Source organism: Ambystoma mexicanum, chromosome 6q (assembly GCF_040938575.1).
Source record: "Ambystoma mexicanum isolate Mex_15411 chromosome 6q, UKY_AmexF1_1, whole genome shotgun sequence".
Classification (NCBI taxonomy): Eukaryota; Metazoa; Chordata; class Amphibia; order Caudata; family Ambystomatidae; genus Ambystoma; species Ambystoma mexicanum.
The window spans coordinates 1,634,633,647-1,634,658,180 of NC_090937.1; the positions used below are offsets into that span (position 1 = coordinate 1,634,633,647).

At 44.0% G+C, this 24,534-nt stretch overlaps 1 long non-coding RNA gene across 1 annotated transcript; it reads left to right on the forward strand.

Moving 5' to 3' along the window:
• Window positions 1-735: 735 nt before the first annotated feature.
• LOC138515673 (uncharacterized) lies at window positions 736-4,373 on the forward strand. The gene is made up of 3 exons (XR_011282150.1): window positions 736-810; window positions 915-1,042; window positions 4,080-4,373. It is a non-coding gene; the product is annotated as an uncharacterized lncRNA (long non-coding RNA).
• The last annotated feature ends 20,161 nt before the right edge of the window (window positions 4,374-24,534 follow it).

A 24,534-nucleotide genomic window follows, 5' to 3' on the forward strand; every position in this document is an offset into this window, starting at 1 on the left:
AAGGAGGATGGAGAAAAGGAGGAATATTCCAGAGAGTAGAACATGGGCTAGAAGTGAACAAGTTAAAGTGGAACAGGTGCCTAAAGAGATTAGGAGTCTCTTGAGGGAAAGTCAGGTTAGACCTCCCCTATCTAAGGAACAAAAAGAGAGAAGTCGTAAGGAGAACCTCTGCTTCTACTGTGGAAATAGTGGTCAGTTGCCGGAAGAGGCCAGCTTGTGGCAAACACCATTCAGATTGCAGTGCCACATATAACTGTGAATGTGTTACGTACGCTCACCTGGTCTCTGCAGGGACGTTGGGGCATGGTTGCAGCCCTCCCTCGAAGTGGATCACCCTTGTCAGGCTTCTTCCCCTGCACATATGCTGTGGGCTGCGACAATTGATGACACTGCTGTTGCATGGATATGAGAGGCCGTGAGAATGCTGCTATGTGACTGTTGTTTCTCTCAAACCCTTCTTCCCAAAGTGTGATGAGCATGCGCCGACCCATATAAGCTCACCTGTTGATTAATGACGATGAGCTCTCCGTCCTGCTTCTCACTGCAGGAGTGCTTCTTGATGGACCGAGTTCCTTCACTGGCCCATTTTACGTGGCAGCCCAGACCAGCTGTGGCTTATATACTCCTGATGCTAAGTGTCTTATGGCTTTAAAATATTGTGATGTTAGATCCTGATTATTGTCTGTGTCTTTTAATGATGTCTCTCTTCTGCTTTCTCCCAACAGGTGAAATTGAGGCCCTGCAGTAGTTGCGGTGCATGAATCATGGCCAAAATGGAAGTGAACGGAGCCCATGCTGCTCCGACAGCAGGTGAGTGTTGCTTTAAGGTCGAGCACAAAGATTTGTCAAAAGCGTGACCTTAAACGTAATGTCTTTGTAATTTCTAACCTTGTCTTTATCTTTTTCTCTTGCAGGTGCCTGATGGATGAACTGTTCGCCGTGCTGTGATGTCAGGGTTGAAGTGCTGCTTTCCGGAGGTCTGGAGATGGATGATGAATGCCAGAGTCAACGGTGATGCGTGCCGACGAGCGCAAGTCCCAAGGTAAGAGCCGTGGCTGGTAGCTGGAATCAAAGGTAAAATGCGCTGAGGCGGCGGTGAGCATTACGCTGCCATCAGTGCACAATAATGCAAAGCGCTTGCATGAAGGCTGGGCGGACTTATATAGTCTAGCTCTGGCCACACCCATTAGCGTTAGCTTACCGGCCCCACCCTGCTACTCCTAAAGGATGCTGCACATGCAATCCAATCCAGCTTTCCCCAGCAGCCACGCTCCAATAAATGCATGTGGAAGTTCCTGCAGGTGAAATAAAGTACTTTTGCACCAAATAAAGTGTATCAGCTTACATTTGTTCATGAGCCTGGTGCCAAAGGCAGCAGGACTGAGTCCAGCTAGGCTCTCTATGCTTTGTTGTCCCAAAGGGACAATTAAAAGTTGTTTTTCCCCTTGCCCTCATCTCCTGATGGTGCGGGGTCTATGTTTTTGTGCCAGTGGCCATGACAGAATGTATCCTTGCTTTGGGAAGGGAAGTGGCATGGTGGAGGTCCTTGTGCAGTTGACTTGGGGGTAAATGGGAACCTTATGGAAAAGATCTTAGCTAGTAGACTTGGGGTTCCGGTGGTCAGTAAGAAGGTTTGGAAACAAGTTAGGGCAGTGGATGGCACACAACTCACATCCGGTCTCATCACACACACCACATGTCTGTTAGGAATGACGATAGCAGAGGGGAATTCAGAAGAGATAGTTTTTGAATTAATTGATGTGCCACAATTAGGGATCATTTTGGGAATGGTATGGTTGACTCAGCATAATCCCTTAATAGATTGGGAAAAAAGGACCATTAACTTTAATTCAGAATTTTGTAAAGGACGATGTCATTTGGAGATTATGGAATGGAAAAAACACAGTGAGGAAGACATTTTAAGTGTGTGTCTAGTGGGTGGGGCAATTCTGATGCATGCAGTGAGAGCGGGAGTGGGAGTGTTGCTATAGGGGGTATGAGGATGTATTCAGTGAACAAGAGGCTAATAAGCTTATTCCACATCGTCCATACGATTGTAAGATAGACCTGGAGGTGGGGGCACCAATTCCCTGTGGTGGAATCTACACCCTGACTGAAAAAGAGAATGAACATCTAAAGGAATATTTGCAGGAGAATTTAGTCAGGGGCTTTATTCGCCACTTTCAGTCACCCGTTATATTGCCTTTTTTTGTGGGCAGGAAGGATAAGACCTTGAGGACCTGTATTGATAATAGGGCATTAAATAAGATCACTGTGAAGAACCGGTATCCTTTTCCCTTCACCTCAGTAATATTGGACAGAATGCAGGGGGCAAAGGTATTCACCAAGGAGCTTACCGCCTGGTCCGAATTTGAGAAGGAGACAAGTGGAAGACAGCATTCAGGACTCAATTTGGATTATTCAAGTATCAAGTGATGCCATTCAGCCTTTGTAAGGCCCCAGAAGCATTACAGTTTTTCATCAATGAGGAGCTCCGAGAGTATCTAGATATTTTCGTAGTTGTTTATATTGAAAACATCTTGATTTTTTCTAAGGGGCTGTCACAACATGAAGATCACGCCCAGAAGGTACAGACTAAGTTGGGAGAAAATCATCTGTTCACAGCACTCGATAAGAGCCAGTTCAACATGTCTAGGGTTGAATATTTGGGATTTGTAATCTCGCCAAATGGTTTGGAAATGGATTTGAGTAAGATTAAAGCAGTGAAAGAGTGGCCAACATCAACCAATGTTAAGGACATCCAATGTTTCATCTGCTTTGCAAACTTCTACCGTTGTTTCATTCGTGACTTTTCATAAGGGGGAAGTTTTGATTACAAAATGTTTTAAGAAGTCACAAGGCCTTTTTTTACTTCACCTGATGTAGATCAAACATTTTTTCATTGAAGCTGATGCTTTGGATGTTTCTATGGGTGCTGTGCTGTCCCAAAGACATCCAGAGATGGGGCAACTTCATCTGGAGGCTTTCTTTTCTAAAAGGTTTGCTCTGTTGGAAAGGATTTATCTCTGACAGATAACTTTTTCCCATTAATCTAAAGAGTAAGGTGATTTTGAACCGGGGTACTCAATTTGATTCCAAGTTTTTGCAAGTTTTCTGTAAAGAATTGAAGATAAAAGTCAATCTAACCAACAGTTATCATCCTGAAACAAACGGACATACAGCAAGAGTAAATCAAGAACTGGAGAAGTACTATGATGCCATGTGAGTTCAGGTGAGGGCTGGTCGGAATTGTTGTGGATAGCAGGGCTTAGTTAAATAACTCCATCATCGATTCTACTTCCATGTCTCCATTTTTCGTGAATCAGGGTTTTCATCCACGATTTCTAAGGGGAGTGATGCTTGAGGAAGTAGGAGTTTCCGATGTGGAAAATAGGATCCAAGCTATGGGTCAGAATTTAGAAAGGGCAGTGAAGCCTTAAAGAAAATTATGTAGAATTACAAGAGGTTCCCTGACAGAAAACGCAGATTAGCATCTTTATATCAGCTGGCGGGGTTGGTGTCTTTGTCTACAAACAATATTGCTTTAAAAGGAAATAACAAGTTTAGCCCTTGATTCATTGGTCCATTCGACGTTGAGCAAGTAGTCACTCCGGTATCTGTGAAGTTAAAGTTGCCACAGGGGTTAAAGGTACATCCCATTTTCATTGTACATATTTTAAAGCCTTGTAGCGAGGGTACTAGGTTGTGAGAGACGCCGGGGCCAGTGTTTTCTTAGAGTACCGAGAATTAATATGAGGTTCAAGCCATGTTGAATCTGAGGGTGTTATGAGGAAAGTTACAATATCAGGCCAGAGGAAAAGTCATGGGAAGCAGCTGAGGATGTTCATGTTCAAAAGTTGGTTAGGAAATTTCATCGCCTTAGGCCCAAGAAACCAAGCCATGGGACAGGGCATTACGGAGGTGGGTGGTAGTGTCAGGTTTAACTTTCCAGTATTCATGTTAGGATAGGACTCAGGATGCACACACCCTTTGTGAGACATGGGAGAATAGCAGATTACAAAGTAAGGGAGTAACTATGATTTGAGGGTGGGAGTCATTCTGTTCTTTTTCTTTAACAGGTATCCTTAGGAGATCGGTGTGGTCCCAGCCCAAGATGGTGGAAATGCTTACCAGAGCTGATTGGCTGAACTGTAATTGTGAGGTTGCTTTGAATTCCAATAGAATTCTAAAATGCCTTTCATTCTGATAAAGACAAGGAGAAGGTCCTACTTTGCTGAGTTCCAGAGTTCATCTATAGAAAATAAATGAGAATCATCTAAGAATTCCTGACAAGGTGTTGAGACTGAAGGAGAAAAACAATCTCAGTGAAAGCAATAGAACAGAATTAAGTGCAGTTTTCTGTATGTGTAAATAGTGGAATTTTATCTAGTTAAAAATCTTCTGAGATGAGTTATGATTGTCTGCAGAAGAGAATTCACGAAAAGGATATCCTTTCAATTACATTTAATTCCAAAATAAGAAAAGGAAGATTAAGGGTTACTAAGTTTGAACTGTTCAGAGCAAGCTGGTGCATTATACTGACACATGAACATGCGCTAACATGCAGTGGTCCGTATTAATTTGCTAACACTCTGCGTCGGTCCAGAGTAAAGGACCTTAAGGTATATAAACGTCTTGCAGCAACCTACAAAGGCCACGTCACGTTCAGGAAGGAAAGCAAAGTATTTGCATCATTTTTTTCTGTCAGCACAGCTGTGAAAGCGTTGGTGCGGCAGAGGCAGCGGGAGTGTAAGCAAACAAAAGAGGCGTGGGTCTTGAATTTTCATTAGCACGTGTCATCCATACCAGCACGCATAACAGAAATAAAGATGAGGGTACATGAACGCCACAGTGAATTCAGAGACTTCAATGACAAACAAACATTTTTGAATGATAAGCTGTTTAATGGGCATACGTTTGAACTAAAGCAATGCAGTTTGATGCATTAATGAGACAAGTGGTCTAAGTGTACATAGTTTGTTCATCGTAGCAACACAACAACTAGTGTAGAGGGATTGATAAACACAGTTAAATAGTACTTGAGTTAAGTGATTCACACAAGAGAGTAAGGTAATGACGCTGTTGTTTCAAGGCCTATAAAAGTCATTAGGAGTTTGAAGAAAAAGACGATCTTGAGCAAGAGTTACATATGAAATAGAACATTTCAAGAAAGATTTTCAGCTACAAGCAAAGTTTATTCAGATACTTTAATTAAATGACATTAAGGAAAATTCAACTAGAAGAGTTGGTGATCGATACAGATAACAGAGCGTATGTTCTCAATTGCAGGTCAGCAGAGACTTCAGACTGAGGCTGTGGGGGCAGCGAGTAGCAGAGACCTGATTTTTTTTTATTTTATCCACTTCCCCTTCCCCCCCACAGTCCAGTAATTATTTATTCAAAGATTGCTGAACAGTCAAAGGGTTCTGGAGGGTCCATCATCTGCTCCTGCAGGAGTGAAGAGCTGGGACCTGGCAGAAGTGCCTCAGTCATCTAGCAGTGTGCACAACAAGAGGACAATTAGAAGGAAGATGGGCAACCCTACGATGGGGATCGAAAAAATAATTTCCATATGAAGATGATGTGATAAGTTATTTATAACTCGTTTAATGCCCAGAAGTTTCTCAGCGAGGACCTGGGTATCCTACCTGTGTTGCTCCATGCCATCTTGCTTCCAAGGCGAGCATGTTGCCGCTGAGCTATCCTCCCGAGATGCTTATATAGAAACGCAGAAGATGGAAGAAGATATAGGTTGGTTGAGAGGAATGCTCATATATTCATCCCTAACCGGAGAACACATGCAGGTTGCTGAACAGAAAGGGTTGGGATATGCAGATATACCAGAAACACCAGGATTGTCAGGATGCTGGGAGAGACATCAGGTATTGGTGTATGGACAAGTTGCCACCAGTACAGGATTGGAAGAAGGCATGTTAGCATGCAATGTACATTTATTGATGAAAGAATCAGTATCAATAGGGAAAATTGTAAAGGACGGGTGCCTAAAGTCATGGGCCAAGTATTCCAAATTACTAACATAGCTAGAAAAGTAGGTGGAAAAGGCGTCCATAATATCAATGAAAAGTGCTTCAGGAATAAAGGCCTAGTTCGAGTTGGAGAAAATAAAGGTTGCAGGCAGACGCTTAATGTACCAGGAATAAATGGAGGACATGTCGTGCTTATGGATTGCTATTGGGCCTATGGATCCAAGGCTCATATGCAGCTGCCTAAAGGTTGGGGAAGAACGTGTGCCTTGGTGATCATACATGTTCCTGCATCAGTGATTCCCCAAAGGGATCTCCAAATTGACAGTTTCTCAAAAATGGCAAAAATGCACAGTTAAGGAAGAAGAGATCGCTTAGCCTCACATAATGGAAGAGGGAGAACTATTTCTCAGCATAATCAATAGAAACCTATCATTACATTCCAGATGAACATAAGCTGTTCAGCAGAACGGCAGTGATATTTACAGCTATTTGCAGGCCAGGAATTCACACTGCAGTAAACACCAAGTGGTCACATATCATTAGGTGGGAGCTACAAACAATCAATATGACAATAAAAGGATTCAATGCGATCAATGTCGAGCAGAGGGCATTCAGGCTCACGACCCTCCAGAAGATGTATGTCCTGGACTTAATTAAAACAATGTAAGGAGGTATGTTCACCAAAATCGGGCTTTCTTGCTGTACATTCACACCTGCTCATGATGAAGAAAATGGGACCCTGACAGAAGCAATAACTATGCTGTCAACTCCGAATACGAAAATGGTGGTTGAAGTAGATGAGACCAAGGATGAAGAGTGGTTTTTGTCCCCATTCCCATGCATTGCAACTTGGCTGGCAAATGCCTTTAAACTACTTGGAACAATACTAGTGTTAGGTAATGTAATAGAAGTATATCGCATACTCTGGACCACATGTAAATATTGAACAAAGAATATGTTTGTCACAAGAGTCACAAACCATGTTTAAATAACTGGAGAAACAATAAATCAGCAAGTGTTTCAAACACCTAACGTGTGTGGAAATTGACACTCATTGGATACCAAGGAACCACTGTCCAGCACCTAATTAAAAATTATTGGATCTCAGTCACCCAGAACAACATTTGCAAACACTGGGGGATCAGGAGCTTTGTTCCCCTGAGATCCACCAAAAGGCAGCAGGCAACGAAAATAGGAACCAACGCATGCACTAGCGCAATACCCACAGTTCCAACAAGCTCTAAAAACCACTTCAACCATCCAGGAAGGTATGCAGCCTGTAGTATTAATGCAGGACTGTATTTAAACGGTACATGTAACCCGGAGTAGTCAGAGAGCTCACATTTGATGCCTCACAGAACGCAAACATGCTCAAGCATGGATAGATCAGACCAATTGGGAGGCAGGAAAAAGCTACACATAGGATAGCATAGATAGTGAATCTAGATTAGAAACTACCAGGAAGGTGGCCGTATCCATACAGACTGAGATTATAAGTGGGACATGGTTTTCAAATAGTGTTGCCATTAGCGATCAAAAGTATAAGTGCCTGTGGTGTGCAATATATCAATGCTCACTATTATAGTGGAAACAACACTATAGCCAGTGAAACCATGAGTGGGGCTGTTTTGAAGATCATACCCTGAGAAGGAAATCACTCTGAAGGGCTGACAATTTTGAAAGGTTTAGGGACTGGCAATTTCGTGAGGCTAGCCAATACAAGATTAAATTAGATGCCAAGTATTACACATACCGGTTAAGGGGTGAATCTGGGATTTGTGCCAACTCTACAATTTCTGCATTTGAACACTTTCATTGCCAGTTCTTACCATGAACTAAAATAATCGAATTTTAGAAAACTGACTTGGAAAGTACATCAATCATATTACTAAACATGAAGAGTTTTAAAAACAAAATATTATAGAAGGGTGTAACACAGAATTATTCTAGCTTCATTCTTTATAACGTGCAGTTCTAAATGTTGATTTTACAAAACTGCAAAGCAATTTTCTGTGTCAAATTAGCAGAATTTGAAATATGCTTGCCCGAGTCCTGCACCATCTGGTCCACTCCCTTCTGTCTACCAACCCCTCCTACTCAAATGGCCCACGAAAGAAGAAAGATCAAGTAATGGGATAAACAATACCACCAGCACGCAAGAAGGCAAACTTCACAGAAGACAGTACAGTAATGTCCAAGATATTAGTTGATTTGACCAGGATCACTGTACTGTCTGCTGGCAAAGCCAGAATAATACAAGCATGGATGCTTTTGTTCCAAATTTGGATACTTATTAATCTCTTGGACTAACAGTTTATGCTCCTCATTGGAGGTGATGGCCTAGGTTTTACTTTTATAATAAATCGGGAGAGATTGGTGATTCTTATTATCGATACGGCAAGGGAAGTTACTGAGAAAGACACAATAGTTCTACAAATGATAGAGGAGGAAATAAAAAAACTATCCCCTCTGTATAAAAAACGAGGAGAAGCTTTATTAAAAGAAATGAATGAGTTTAAGGAAGACCTGACTAAAGAAAGAATCAAAACAATGAAGAAAGACGTACAAAACTTCAGCCACGTAAAAGACTTTACATACACCCAAGAAGCCTATAACCATAAAAAACAAATAGATATGGTACAATATAGACAACGAAATGATAAACATTGAGTGAGCTTTAGAGGTACCTCCTTTAGCTCCGGTGAAGGAAGCACACATGAAGAGGCAGTAACATTTTCAAGAGGAAGTGGAACTGGAAGAAGAAACTCACATGGGAAACAAGGAAGGACTAGGCCTACCAGTAACAGAGGTGGCCATGGAACCATCAAGAACCCAGAATAAACAGGAGTATGAGAGCACTGTGGTGAATGCATCAACACAGCCCCTAACCAACAACGAGGAGAGAGTACTTGAAAAGGGCCTGGGTTATGTTACGAGCAATCGGCACAAAAGGTTCACATATAGGCAAGAATTTATAGAGATAATGCGCAAAATCCATTTGAAACAATTCTTTGCGGATAAAGAGACAGGGATTCAAAATGAATATAGTGGATTGCGGAAAGAATCTACATTTACACCCCCTATACAAAGTAGGAGCCCAGAGGCTACGTTTTTTTTTAAAACCAACTCCTTAGTTAAATAGAGGCCTTAGAAAACAAAAAAGGGCACAGAAGAATATTATCAGAACTTGAGTAATATTGAAAGAACAACTCTAAGCTTGCTCCTTAAGAATGACAACGTCATTATACGTAGAGCAGACAATGGGGTTGCGACAGTGCTATAAAACAAGCAAGCCTATATTGAGGAATGTGATAGACGATTACAAGAAACCAGTAGTTATCTGATTCTGGAAGGAGACCCGACCGATATGCTCAGTAAAATCATAAGGTTCAAAGTAGTAAAAGCATTAGCAAGGGGTTAGATTTCCAAAAAAGAAGAATTATTTCTGAATAGAGAAAGACCTAGAATACTCCAATTCTACATACTCCCAAAAATACACAAATCCCGGGAAAAGACACCTGGTCGTCCAAACGTTCCGGGTATTGATTCTGTGCTTGAGCCCCTGTCAAAATGTGCTGATTTTTTCATGCATCCTCTGGTCAAAAGAATGATATCCTACGTGAAAGACGCCACACAAATGATAAATGATATGGAAGGACTTGTGTTTGATCCAGAAAAGGAAATACTCATAAGTCTGGATGTGGTAGCTCTTCACACAGGTATTCTGCAAAATCTCTCACTAGAGGTAATAGAAGAGCGCCTAAGACAGATTGCTCCGGACACCAAAACACTGTTGTCGTTTATCCTCTGCTGTGCTGAAGTCACATTGAAAGAGAATTACTTTCACTTTAACTGAAAATATTTTAAACAAATCCAAGGAACAGCGAGGAGAGCGAAACTAGCTCCATGTATACATGGAATTTCTTCGAAGAAAAGTACATCTACAATTTTATGAATCCCTTCAAGAAACATCTGCGCCTTTGGTGCCGTTATATAGATGACATTTTGATTATATGGACAGGGGCGAAGTGGTAGCAGGACAACTGTTCGAATGGATACATATACAGGATGGACATATTAAGTTTACCTATACCCTGAACCGTTATGAGTTGAATTACTTGGATTTGACAATTAAAGTAGATAGTGGACAAAGTCAAATTCTCTTCTGATTTGTTTACTCCGCCTTTACAAAAACAGGTGCTCACCAGACGGGAAAGAGCACCAGCCGAAATTAAAACTTAGACTCCAACAGTGTAGAGAAATACATAGAATACACCTGTAACAGGTGAGATGAGCATGAATGCTAAATCAGTGATGGCATTATTGCTAAGAAAATTGAATTCTATGTGCACAAATTAAATGTGTGTACCGATACTTGGAAATTTTAATTCAGGTATGAGAACAGTGAATTAAAACCGTCTCTTTGGTGTATTGATCCTTTGTAGATGGTGACGGAAGACAGAGTCTCCTAGAGGCAGTGGATGAGTGCCACTGAGTATATACATTGTCCTGTGAGACTGAGAATCAGGAAGCTAATAGAATATTGATGCAAGAAATTGTAATGGTTAAATGTGTAAAACAAATGTGGCAGTGTAAATTAGTGGTCCCCTGATGAAATTCATGAGAAACTGGTCTACAAAAGTATGAAAGAGGAATCAAACATGTGGGGTAATGTATGGAATGTGAGTGAATGGTTGTAGCATAGGTTAAATGTGAAAAAGTTAAATTTAAAACAAAGTATTTTAATTGTAGATTGGTGGTTCTTTAGAGAGAATTCATCATCAAACACTAATGTTAACTCCACGACAATGTGAAATTGTGTGTTCATATTTTGATGGTTGTAATTTTACTCGAAAATACGATGAATTAAAGTGATTGAATTGTAAGAATCGTTTGAGTTGGGTCAGAGAATTGAGGATTTGGCCTGTGGCTCAGGAAAATATACGTCCTGAGAAAAGTAATTGTTTAAAAATAAGAGCTCACAAAAAAAAGTGAGGTGTATGCTATATATAGGAAATCACACAACGTAAGGATCTACAACACAAGACTGGTGGAATATTTTATAAAAAAGACTAGGTTTTACCCGATCTGAACAAACCCATTTCTAGATCTTCGCAATAAGGATGACAAGTGCATTTTTATTGCAACCCTTAACTGGTGCAGGTGCATTGCTGATAATAGCACCTGTTGTGCTGCAAGACCAAGAACATATGCATGCAGGTGTATATACTTCAGACTTGGGAAAGGCTCATCCAGCATTACAGGAATGTGCTGTTCTAATCTTGCATAGGAACACATATCCCTGCAATGAGTGCTAAACACAATGAGCTAACTTCTGAACCATTATGGCACTCAATTTAGCAATAGACATTTCAAATGTAGTTATTGCACATGAGCAACATTATTCCCACAGGAAGGAAATAATTCTACAGGAGTTTTGACACAAGGAACACACAAACTATATATACCCCACTGATCACAGAAAATATTACATGATGAATTAATTGAGGGAGAATGTTCTTGCCAAAACAGACAGTCAATAGGTTTAGAGCCTCAGCACCATGTCATAAAATATCCTGATGTGTGTTAGAACAAAGGAATCTTACTTATTTAGATCAGGCAGCCTTGTGGGGCCCCTCCAAGGTGGGGCCCTGGGCAAATGCCCCTTTTGCCCGCCCATAAAAACGTCTCTCTAGGTGCATCGTGGCGGGGAGAGCGTTCATTCCACGCATATGGACGCCACATTCTTCTTAAGTCAGCATGGCCTGCAGGGCAGGCAAGCAGGACGCAAGCAACGCCTTCCCCGCCGGCCTAATATCCGGGGAGCAAAGCCTCCCCACGACCACGAGTGCAGAAATCAAAGGCGGGATGTCACCTTCTTCATCGGAAACACTTCTGAGCCAAGTTGTGGTACAAATGTGGACATAGCACATAGAAGATTTGTCCTTCCTTGTACTTCTCCTGGCCAGGGAGGATGGCCTTTCACCTTTGGGTCTCCTCAGATCCAGAGTAGGATAGTTAATTTCACATCCTTACTGTTCATGGCCTGTAAGAATGTCATTGTATTTTCCCTTGTTCCATACCTTGCCTTGAAGCGCTTTGAAACACAGTATTGTGTATAGGCGCTATATAAATAAATTATCATATCATTTCTCCCTTGGGCTCAGAGACCAATGGCACTGGACTCTCTTTGGGTGTTGGTTTTGCTCCAGTGAGTGCACAGGAGGCGGGAAAGCGGATGCAAGGCGGCGATGGAGTGTTCTAGGGGGAGTGCATGTTCATAAACCCAAAAAAGAGCAAACACAAACGGAGCAAAACTCCCTTAAAACTGAAAAACTATGTTGGCAGCATAATCAACATTGAAGAAAGACAGGGTGGCGTAGGAGCAGGGTCAGGCATAAATATTGGTAGACAAAGTGCGAGTCTGCAGTGGGGGTGTAGTGCAACCACCCTACAGCCCCCCATCCACCCTCAACCCCCACCTCCCTCCACATACACACATACAATCATGGAGCAGCTGCACATGCCAGCCAGTCATATTCAGGCAGCCATTTCCTGCCAGCATCCATCCCACGGGAAAGGTCATGAATTGATCGGCTGTTTTGTCTGGAATGAATGGGAGGCCGCGGGGCCACGCATCTCATTCCCTGATTGGTGAAGCATATGCGGAAGCGCTCCAGCCTAGGCGTGCATGGATTCTGCGTGCATGCGCACTAAGTCCCACTTATTCTTCTGCACGCTAAAAAGCTTCTTTTCTGAGCAGATGTCAGATCAGTCATAATGCAGAATAATGGCCCCGGTCTAATCTTGATTCGCAGCCTCGGACACGCAGCTCTGATTGGAGCATAATCCGGAATAATGCATTGCTTTGAAAAGGGGCGCATAACGCACGCTTTCAAAGCAATCTCCCGTTCGTGGGTGGTCCCTGGCAGGCAGATGCTTGAAGAAGCAGAATTCTGAGGCATGCTAAGCATCAGGTGGGGGCAGTGCTGGAAATAGACACAATGTGCACAGGGAACTCCCTTCCCCCCTCCCGTGGGGGCGGGACTGAGGAGGAGCTAAGTGCGCGCCCTGAATATAGGATGCTGGCTGCTTTGCATAAAAACGAAGTACATTTTGGGGACAAAAGAATAACAAGTAATTTATCAAACATGTCTGTGCTAGTAATTCAAACTTGCTTTCCTTCTGAGCATGCAATGCACAGTTGGTATGGTGCTCGTTTCCTCTGTCAGAATGGTCACCCTGACAGTAAAATGTGTGCAAAGCCAGTGCTGGTCATTGGGCCGGCTCTCGGGACCAGATATGGAGCCGATCTCGGGATCCGGACAGAGTCAGCTGCCCAAGCCCATGAACCGCGCTGGAAAAAAGAAAAAGAAAAAAAAAAAGCGTCCGCGACGGCAGCTTTTGCCGTTTACCGCGGCTTTGGCACTGATGTGTAATGCACAATGCTCGCTACATGTTCAACTGAAGGGAATCAGCTGTACATGTAGTGAGCATTGTGCTTTACACACCAGTGCCAAAGCCGCGTAAAAGGCAATGCTATCCTCGTGGGTGTTTTTTATTTTCTTTTTTTAGCACAACAAAATGAGCTAAGGCTCATCAAGGGGGTCTGGCCTAACTGCAGGGGTCCTGCGGGCCCGTTAGGCCACGCCCCTGGACGAGCCCCATCTCAATGGGCTACTGGCATCCCTGCCAGGCAACCTTTTGTAGTGATCAACACCCTCTCCCCATAGGGGAGAGGGTGTTGATCTCTGCATTTATATTCTATAGGCTTGCCTGGCAGGGGACAGGGCCTCGCCTATTCAGCCTTAATGGTGGCACTGCCCCTTGCCAGCTGCATAGAGGCAGTGTCACCATTAAGGCTGAAAGGGTGAGGCCGCTGGATGCTGAGGCCGTTTTCCTGAAGACTGAAACTCGTGGAGTTTCAGTCTCCAGGAAAACCGCCTCACCTTCCAGCGGCCTCGCGTTTTCTCTATAATGGTGGCGCAGCGGCCTCATATTTTCTCCATAATGGTGGCGCCGGCCCATGGGCATCTCCTGCTTAAAGGGATGCCTCGCAGGTGCGGCGCCACCATTACGGCTGAAAGGCATTTTTTTCTGGAGCCTGAAGCTTTCGCACACGAGCGAGAGCTTCAGGCTTCAGGAAAAAATCCTTTTAGTTTAGTGGCCGGGGCTGGCAGGGGAGATTAGTGGGCCCCACAGGGCTCCGCCTCAAACGAAACTTTGGAGCCTGCCGGGGCTGTGCCCCGGCAGGCCCCCTCCCACTTAAAGCCCTGGCCGGCGGTAAAAGGCAATGTTACCGTTGTAGGCGCTTATTTTTCTTTCTTTTTTTAAAAGTATTTATCTGATAGGATGGTCACTACCAACCCTGCCCCCTCTAGACCACGCCCCCTCTGCCCCCCAACTCCTCCCCCACCCCGGCACTTGTGGGATCCCCCACACCATTTTTTCCATTTCCACCACTGTGCAAAGCATAAGACATACATTCAGCTTTGGACAGTGTCATTGTGCTGTTGAGCAAATGACAACTTTCGGATGCTGTGTGTGATAGCTGGGGTGTACAACTCCATGAGACGGGGGAATCAGGCTAGGGTGAACAGATTTTAAAAGTAAAAAAGGGACAGGGCAAACATAAAAGTAAGACTTACTCTTGAAAGTGGCTGTCTAGGGTGTTTGGAGAAGAAAGGGGTTTAAGTGTTACTGTTCAAATAAACACACATTATGATTAATTTATCACAAACTAACAATATCTTCAGTTGTAAAATGCAGCATTTCTTCTGAGGAGTTAGATTGTACATTCCTGCCTGCCTGCTATGAAGACCTACTACAAAAAAACCAGGACCAGTGCAGTTTCAGTTTCCAATTTCTAGTGGGAATGTAATCTAGAGAAATGATACAGAGCCCCCAAATCCGGGACAATCCTCGCAAAACCGGGATGTGTGGTCACCCTAAATCAGGGGCAGAGAGCTTGCTCAACAGAGCGGGCGTCGCGGGGCGGGGAAGGGGTGGTTGAGCCTCGTTGGAACGGTCTTCCAGTTCTGCCTTGTTCAGGCCCAATTCCACCTCTGGGTGGAGGGACAATTCAGCTGCCTCATGGCCTTCCATCCAGTGTGCTAAAGGAATTGGATACTGGCACCCAGGGAGGAGGAGAGAGTGAACAACAGTAAGACATGAACTCCTTAGAGATCCTTGAATGATCCTGGAAAAAGTGCAAACAGGGAAGAACTCATTAACCATGTAAAGGGAGCTAGAAGTAGGGCCAGGTGATAATAGCTGAAGAATGAGCGTGTGAATCAATGAAAATGCATTTCACATTGCAGCACTTTACACTGATGTCCACTGCCTGGCCAAGGGGTCTTCTAGTGGTGTGTCATAAGGGCCCTGGCTCTTCACCAGCATACTGGATGATGGGCTCAGGGGCATCCTGGACATCCCCTTTGGTTATTCCAATCATTTTACAAGACATTGGGTCTCACTACAAGGGTGGCAGTAACCTGCCGGTACCACCGGCGGGTTGTTGTCAACCCTGTAACACCGAATCTGGAGCCTGACTTTGCAGTAGCACCGGGACATTACAAGTCCCAGAGGTGCGGGAAGTCAGGCACTGTATTTTGTAACTCCCCATTCCCATATAGTACCATAAGACTGTATGGGAGTGGGCAAATGGAAGCACCGGCACCATTGTGAACAGTGCCGGTGATTCTGTGAAAAGTCTGCCTACACGGGCCACTGCGCCCGGCAGGTCAGACCTGCCGGACGTGACGGTACCGGAAGGCAAACTCGTATTGTGGTGGTTCAGAAACAAGTGTGCCAGTAAGATTACCGGCACCCTTGTTTCCGGACCGCCACACTCGTAATGTGGCCTATTATCTCTTTAAGGACTTGGATCAGATAAAAAAACAGGTGACAAACAGTTGCTAACTGTGCCGTTGCTTCAGTGAAAAGTCTGCCTGCGGGGCACAGCGGCCCCCGTAGGCAGACTTTTCAAGGAAGCAACGAGCGTGACAGCCCCGGCAGGCAAACTAAGCTTACCGGCACCCTTGTTTCCAGACTGCCACACGCGTATTGAGGCCTATTAACACGCGTAATGAGGCCTATTATCTCTATAAGGACTTGGACCAGATCAAAAAGCAGGTGTCAAACACTAACACAAACCCTTTGAGCGATTGTGAATTAGGGCAATCAGAAACAGAGGCGGTGTAGAGTATACTGCAATTGCGACAAATCAACTTCCGGGGCACCAGTGGTCCAGGGATGAATATGGGTTTCTAAACCATCAATCAGCGCCACACTTCTAGTACACCAGAAGGGATCCAAACAGATTGGAAACAGAAGCAAATTATAAACCTCCTTGTCCAATTTTGGTAACGTGGACGCAACAGCAGGTTTCTCTCCACAGGGTCATGGTTTGTTGGGTAGTTGCAACACAGCGAAAATACAATTACTACCCAAAGGTAAAAGGAACTATCCAGTCAAGGTTGTATAAAAATATCAACTTTATTATTATCACAACAGACAGTTCTAGCACACTACAAAATACAACCCACCCTGTAAAGGCATGCAGAGGACAGACAGGGGTCATTAAGAGTGAGGCAGTAAGGGGTTAACGGCACCGGTAAAGGTGCCGGAGCCGTCAACCCCTTACCGCCTCATTACGTGTCTGCTTGCGCGAACCTACTAAGGACCAGGGTGCTAACAAAGGGCCCGTTATTAACTGTCCCGTTGTTAGCACCCTCCCCATTCCCATTGAGCCCTATGGGGGATTGAATGGCAATGGGGATGGGTTCCTTGAATGAGGAATTACCGGGTTCTCCAAGGTCGTAATGGCCCGGTAATTCCTCATTCAAGGAACCCGGACCCCGTACCCGGTAAGGGGGTAGCCATGCCGCTAATAGCGGTATGATTGCCTCCTAACTTGTAATGACCCCCACAGTTTCAAGAAGGAAAGGGGATGCTCTCTGGATATTGACAGGAGGGTAGCTGGTAAAGTAATTAATCGTACTAATTCAAGGATACTTGGTTTCAACACAAAGTGAATAATGGGTCGTAAATATTTAATAGGAGCCTTTGGACAAGGACCCGGGGGACATAGCCAAAATGTACCCTGTGCTTGGCTAAGTTCTTGGTGCTCGACACGGTCATGCCACGTTCAGCACGCTTTACAGCTCCTGCGAAAGGGTCCTAGATGGAGACATCTGCGGGTATCAGGCGGCAGGCAGTTCGGCGAGCAAGGTTGGATGGATGGCAGCAGCCTGGCCTACATGGTGGATCGTTGTCTGGAAAATTGTCTCAGTGCTGGTTGGTGGGTCTGAAACACTGACGGAGGCATCTTGGTTGGCATGAGCGACTGGGGCGTGACAACAGTCAGCGGTGCAGTCGGCTGAAGCCCGACTGGCTCGAAAATGTCCTTTAAGGCAATGGTTGATGCTTGTCGATGCCCTCCTCCTAGCTTCTTCACTGGGCTTGTGTCATCCTTTAAGGTGGACAGCCCAAAGCTGAGGATAGTGTTGCAGGCATCAGCCTTGTCCTTGGTTTGGTTCAGAGAGTCTCTGGCACTTCCCACCTTGGAAGCTTGCTGCAGACCATTACTGGTCATGGTGTGTGAGGGCTGGGTATTGATTCTGGAGCTACTTGGAGGGCGCTCTGGATTCAGTATCTTTCTCTGCTCCCTGGTAGATGTTTAGAGGAGGGGTCTTGCTTCACTCTTAGAAGTCCTAACCTGCCTTCACTGGTGGAAGCTGTAAAGAAGACTGTAACTTCGGCCATGGTCCAAATTAGTTCTTCTTGTTACCCCTTGCAAAGCCTTCAGATGATCTGCCAAAAGAGGGGCTCAACCCTCTTTTAAAGCTATATGGGCCCAGTGATTGGTGTAGGCTAAGCCTACCTTAATGAACCAAAACTGGGTCGCCACAAGCAATCTCCTGTTTGTGTGAGGTCATAACCAGAGTGCTTTGCAACAGGAAAGGTATAGGGGTGAAAACATGTACTACTAAGTCCCACCCATCTTCCTGTATGTTATGGATCAAAGGGTCATTCTGGTTAATGGAGCTCTGAATACAGCAGCAGGTTAATGGAGCAGCTGAATACAGCAGCAGGTTTCATTTGAAGATGTGGCAAGACCAGACTTTCTGTCTCCATCAAATCACATACTCCTACCCTCTGAATGGGCCTCCCCCGTGCAGGGTTTGCCATTGTCATTGGTACTGAGAGGTGGGAGCTGACTTCAGGTTGACAGAGTGCATAACAAAGGTTGTTGGGGGTTTCTTTTGTCTCTTTTGTCTTAGCCTCTGCAGCTAGGCCCCATGTGGGCCTGTTTGAAGAATACCCTATTAGTATGCTAATTATGGTAATTTCTGCCACCATTCTGCAGTGCTTACACAAAAGAATAGGGTGGATCCATGGAGCCTTTGATATTTAATTACTCTGAGCATGGCAGGAGGAAGGTTTTGCCCTCCCCTTTTGAGATGCCTTGATGTACTCCTTGGTGTCACATTCTATTAGTATGCTAATTATGTTAATTTCTGTTTATTCACACCTTTAAAAAGAACCCGAGACAAAACCGAGACAAAGGTGAATGAATACAACAGAAAACACATTTTTCCATCCAACACTTTCTCGTCATCATGTCACAACACTTAGATCGTCTTTACAATACATAACGTTTCCAATTTCACATAAGAATAAGATCCTCCCCAGCTTTTAGCTGTACTCTGGGATCGCTTGCTCCACACTTAAACGTTCTTTTAGAGCACACAGAAAATTTGTTAGGGCAAATAACACTGATTTGTTTGACCCGTAAAACATAGCTTTCCATCAGTCTTCCGCACTCAGTGATTGATGTTTATTAATCCCAGGACCAAAGATATTTGTTCTTTGGGACTGGAGTGCAGGGCAGGAAAGCGTTAAATGTTTTAGTGTCTCCTTAGTTGCTCCACAAAAATGACATGTAAGATGTATGTCGGCAAACTGAGTCCAGGAACTTAGGCGTTTCTTGGTTGCCAACACGTTGATCGTTGGCAATTGCATGTATAATAATCTCTCTTGTTGATCTGGAAAGCGATTTAAATAGGCTTGGAGCTGGCCATATGCTCTCGCTTCGCCAGTGACCTTATTCATTAGTTGTGATTTGGATCTTAGGTGGAATGTATTAATCTGGTCTGTTCTGCAAAGCTTCCTCTTGGCCAGATCTAGATTTTCTATCAAAGTTTGGAGAGTAATTTCGTAGACTTTCTTCACTTCAAGACATTGGGCGCTCCATTTAAAAGGGATAGTATACTCCTTTGTCGTGTCCAACTTGTGCAGTATTTGAAATTGCGGCACTGGGACCTGTAGCGCTGTTTTTCTGAACAGGTTTAACAGGTTCCAGCATACTCTTGCTTGAATTGAGATGAGGCCCAGTTCGGAACGTATACAAACCGTTGATGTTCCCTTAGACAGATAAAGTACTCGAGTCCAGAATATGTTTTCGAGTGTGTTCCACAACTCGGAAGAACAACCATAAGCATGTTCTGCACCGTAAATCAGTGCCGGCACCACCGTTTGTTGGAAAAAGATGACAGTTGGCTTCAGTGAGCATTTAGCATATTTTTTATTGATCATTGCAGCTTGACATGCCAGCTGTCAATATTTGCTCTTCGTGGTCTCAACCCAAGGGGCATCGTTTCTACTAGCCCTGATCCTCATACCTAAATAGGTAGCGTTGTTTACAATCTTAAGAGCATCTTTGTCAAGGCGCCAGTTGAATTTTCTCCGTTTTCCACTGTTCCCTGTCCGTTTCTCCAGCACCAATATTTCACATTTTTGTTGATGCAGAGGCCATTAGATGTTATATAGGTTTCAAGGATAGCAAGTTTTTGCTGAAGCCCTATGGGGGTCAGATCTAAAAGAATAACGTCATTTGCATAAACAAGATAGTCAATGTGAGAGTCGTGAATTTTCGCTGGGAACGTAGCAGCTCCGTTGAATACACCATTGACATTGGATATAAACAAGTTGAAAATAATGGCTGCCAAAGGGCATCCTTGTTTGACACCTTTGTGTGTACTAATTGGAGTAGATAACTTTCCTTTGGAGTCTAGTCTGATCCTTATTGAGGTGTCTGAATGTAGATTCCTGATTACGTCCAATAAGCTGGGAGGACAGTTCCATTTGCAGTTTCCCACATCAGGTCTCTATTAATGCTGTCAAAAGCCTGGGAAAGTTCAATTGGAGCCAAGTACACCTTGGTGTCAGTTCTTAACGCTTCCATCTTTAGCAGATTCAACAGTAGCAGGTTAAGTCCACACCCGACTCCCTTTACAAACCCTGCTTGCCTTGGGTATACGTGATTGGTTTCCATAGACCATTTTAGGAGTTTCTTTTGTAAGAGAATGGGGTAAACCTTTCCTAACACATCGAGAAGTGCTGTAGGTATGTAGTTTTTTTAATTGGTTCTGTCGGCCTTTTTGAAAATCGGGACCACCACAGCACTCTTCCACGATTTTGGAGTGGCACAGCTCTTAACAATTCTGTCGAATAAGATAACACAAAAGTCTGCCCATAGATCTGGGTTGCGTTTGATGGTATAGTTTGTGAGGCCATCTGGGCCAGGTGCTCTTGAGTCAAGCATATTGTTAATTGCGGGTAGAATGTCTTCTCTCTGGAACACCGTGTCCCAGTGGTTCAGAGCTGGAGCTTTCCAATTCTTAATCCCTACATCCAGTGCGGAAAAGGGTTGTGTAGAACAGCACCCACTCAGCTTCTGGGACTGAATTGGCCTGTAAAGCGTGTTGGGGTGCCAAGTTGTTATTTATCAGTCTCTAGTAGTCAGAGGAGTTTTTATTTTCAATTGTTGACAGCATCAATTCAGAATTGTTCTGTAACATCTCGGCCTTATGCGCTTTGATCCAGTTCTTGTATTTCTGTTTGATCGCTCTTTTGCAATCATAGAAGATGGTGTTGTCAAGGCCTACTAGCTGTTTTAGATCACGCCTTATGGTTCTTTTTCGCTGCAAAATCTGTAAGACAAATTTGTGTTTTGCAACGAACTATGCCTGATGCACACTGCGTTTTCGTTCCTCAAAGTGAGTGAGAAGGTGTTGATATTCAGGTGTAGCCGATTCTAGTTGAAAGTTAGATGTAATGTGAGTTACCTCAACATCTCGAAGGTTTAGAAGAATCCTGCTAGCTCCGGTGTTCACCGCGTGTGGCCAAGTAACTTGTTCACGTGGCATAGCGCGATTGAATCTGAATTTAACCATGTCGTGGTCACTATGGCTCATTTTGGTGACCTCTAGGTTAATTTTCTTCGTGTGAATGGTTTCAGATACAAATATGTAATCGAGCACTGAGCTTTGGTCCGATCTTCTCCAAGTGTGCTGAGCGGGAATGTCTCCCGCTGTATTTCCATTTAACATCGCTTGCCTGCGAAGATCCATTTCTAGACACCATTTGTGGGCAGTCAGATTGTGTGGTCTCGTAAAGTTCCTCTTGCCGCTAAATGGCTCTTTGTAGTACATTCGATATTTAGGTCACCACATAGAATCTTATCTGTGGAGTTTTCCTTTTCGAGTAGATCGTCAATGACGGTTGTAATTTGGTTGATAAAGGCTAGAGAGCCAGTAGCCGAGTGGTTCCAGTATAAGTTTATGATATAAATAGGTGACACATGAGTCTTTCCAGTTTGCAGTGAGCTGACAGTAGCCACCTGAATAAATGGTGAAATGTTGCAGGATTTCTCAATCCTGAATCCAGAGGCTTTTTTTACAGCCAAAAAGAGGCCTGCCATTGGTCTACCTTTTGACTGCTTTATTGCTGGATTTAATGCTATTTCGTATCCTTCTAATGATGGACTTTCAGTTATCCAGGTTTCTTGTAAGCACACAAGATCAAGATCTTCAGCCCAGGCTGTTGTAAAAAGGTGTGTAAACCCCCTTGTGTTTCAGGAACAAGTAGTCGGTCCTTCCGGAGCTTAGCATTACTTGTCGTGTACAATATTTAAAGTGCCAGCAAGCCAAGACCAGTCGTTTCCTCTGTCTACCATGTTCCCCTTTGGCTCGATGTCATCTGGTTTAAATGTTAAACTTTTGGAGCCTTTAATTGTTATCCTTATGAGATCGCCCATCTGACATTTAGTTAAAGATTCAGGGTTTATAGGGCTTGTCATCGGAATGGCCGATAAGGGCGGTGGATCGACTCGATTTTTCGACACATCAGCTTGCTTCAATTTAGCTCCTGAGTCTGATGTTCTGAGAGCACCATTACGTTCGGGCCCAGGCAAGGTATTGTCGATGACCTTAGTAATGTCGAATCCAAGTGACAGCAGCACAGGCCAGCTTCCAACAAGACATCAGTTATCAGCTTGGAATGTAGATGGAGGATTACTGCGTCATTTCTCTTTTCATCGAAAAATCCGACGGTTTTGAGGTCCTCTGATTCGATGGCTCTGAGACTCGGAACAAGGTGACATAGCCATAACACATTGTGTCGATTTAAGATTAAATCGTCTGAGGACTCTAGACGTTCCCATAACAGACGATGTCTGGTTTGCATTTTTGGTATTGAAGAGTTGTTTCTTTTACCAAATGCTGTTTGAAATTGAGTTTTTGATGGTTCTGTCACATTTGAACGATTATTTGCAAAGTCGCTTATAGCCGAGTCTGACTTAGCTGTTAGTTTGTGGTCGTTAAGCAAACCAGTCTGGGCATTCCGAAAGAGACTATGTACGACGTGGGTCGATTGGTAAGTAGAAGGTCTAGATGTCGTGTCTTTCTCACATGTGAAGACACTTGTGCGTTGGTAGTTGGCAGATAACTTTACTCGTTTTTCATCCAGAGTCATTAAAGAGACCCCTACTTGTGTTTTTTCGTTTTGAGCCATGTCAGCCGGTTGAATCAGTTGGCATGATCTTGATGCCTTATTTTGACGAGTCGGGTCAGTCACTTCTGCTGAAACCGCCTCACAGGGCTCAACATTGGGCTCCTTGCGGACTGCCTGCGTAAGTGCAGATAACTTTGCTCATTTTTGATCCATGGTCGTAAAAGAGACCCCCGCTTGAACTTTATCGTTTTGAGCCGTAACAGCTGGTTGAATCAATTGGCATGATCTTGACTCATTGTATCGACGCGTCGGGTCAGACACTTCTCCTGAAGGCTTCCACTAGGCTCTGCGTTGGGTTCCTCACATACTTCCTGTGTGGGTGCGACAGGCGTACTCACTTCAGGGCCGTCCTCATCTTTGTATGTTGACATGTTCAACATGTCAGCAGATATGTCACTGATACAGATCTGGTCTGCCGCTGCTTCGACTGAAGATGGCTTGAAAATGACCGGATTAGATTTTGTTTCTTGGCTTTTCTCTTTGACAATGGTTCTGTTGACTGTTATGTTTACTGTTTTTATGTTACGTAGAAACTTTTGTGAGTCGTTGCCCCGTCTCATTTTCTTTATCGGTTGATTTTTAGATTTTTTTCAGACATACACTTGAAAACTGTGGTTTAGAATGTTTCAGTCCTTGGCTGTTGGGTGGGCCTTTGAATATGTCAAATAGATCGGGATGAGTGACTTTGTTCACATGCCCTGAAGAAAGGTTGTCAGGAATCTCAGGCTGTTGGTTGGTGATTCCGTCGGATGTTGATGCCTTTTGAGGGTTTTGAAGTGCCAAATTTCCTGTAGATTGGCTCTCTTTTAGTATACCTGTGAACAGACCAGTTTCCAGATTGTCTTGAATTGGTATGTCGTTTACTGAAGGTTGTAGACTAGCTCGAGCTTCCTTGTCTGTATTTGTGTCAGCAGGCACGTCTTCTGGCTGGATCTGCGCTACGATCGGTGATGATGACTGTTCGCCAGTCACCTCACCCTGAGACAAGGCATCTGGCCGTGCCAGGTCAGTCATGCTCAATTTCTATACAGATTGCAGCATTCTCCTTGGGTGCGACGAACGCACCCGGGTCAACATTGGTTGAGTCAAGCAGCGTGGAATTGCTGTGGAGCTGGTTTCCGTTAGAGCATGAAATGTGTTGCTGTTTTGCTCGGTTGTTTCTTACAACTGAGTCACATAGCTCATTTTTTTGTTTGAAGAGGCTCAGGGCTTCTTTAGCGACTTCTGGCAAAAGCTTTTTGTCCAGGTTGGCGTTTTTAGAGATCTCAGCCATAGAGTCCAGTGCCCATTCCATCTTCTGATTCAGCCCGTGCAGCATCTCCTTATAATGGATGTTTTCATTTTCAAAAGCCAGTAATTTAGTGTTTGTTACCGAGACCAGAGTAGAAAGATCTTTAATGTTATCATTGAGATGTTCAAACGGCAATTGTTACTGTCATGGAGGACATTATAATCGCTTGTAAATCTTTCACGTGGGGTGTGTTTCCGGGCCAACCTCGTCCTTTTCGACACGCCGAGTGCCACTCCTTAAGCGATGGAGTGGTCTCCTGATCTTTGGGAATGGGCGTTCCATGAACAAGGGGTCTCAAGAAGATCGCTCCCATGAAGGATCCACGGCAGGTGAGCAGCTGTTTATGGCACATCTGTCTTTTAATGTTTGAACATTTGGAGAATTTGAAGAGCTTTTTGA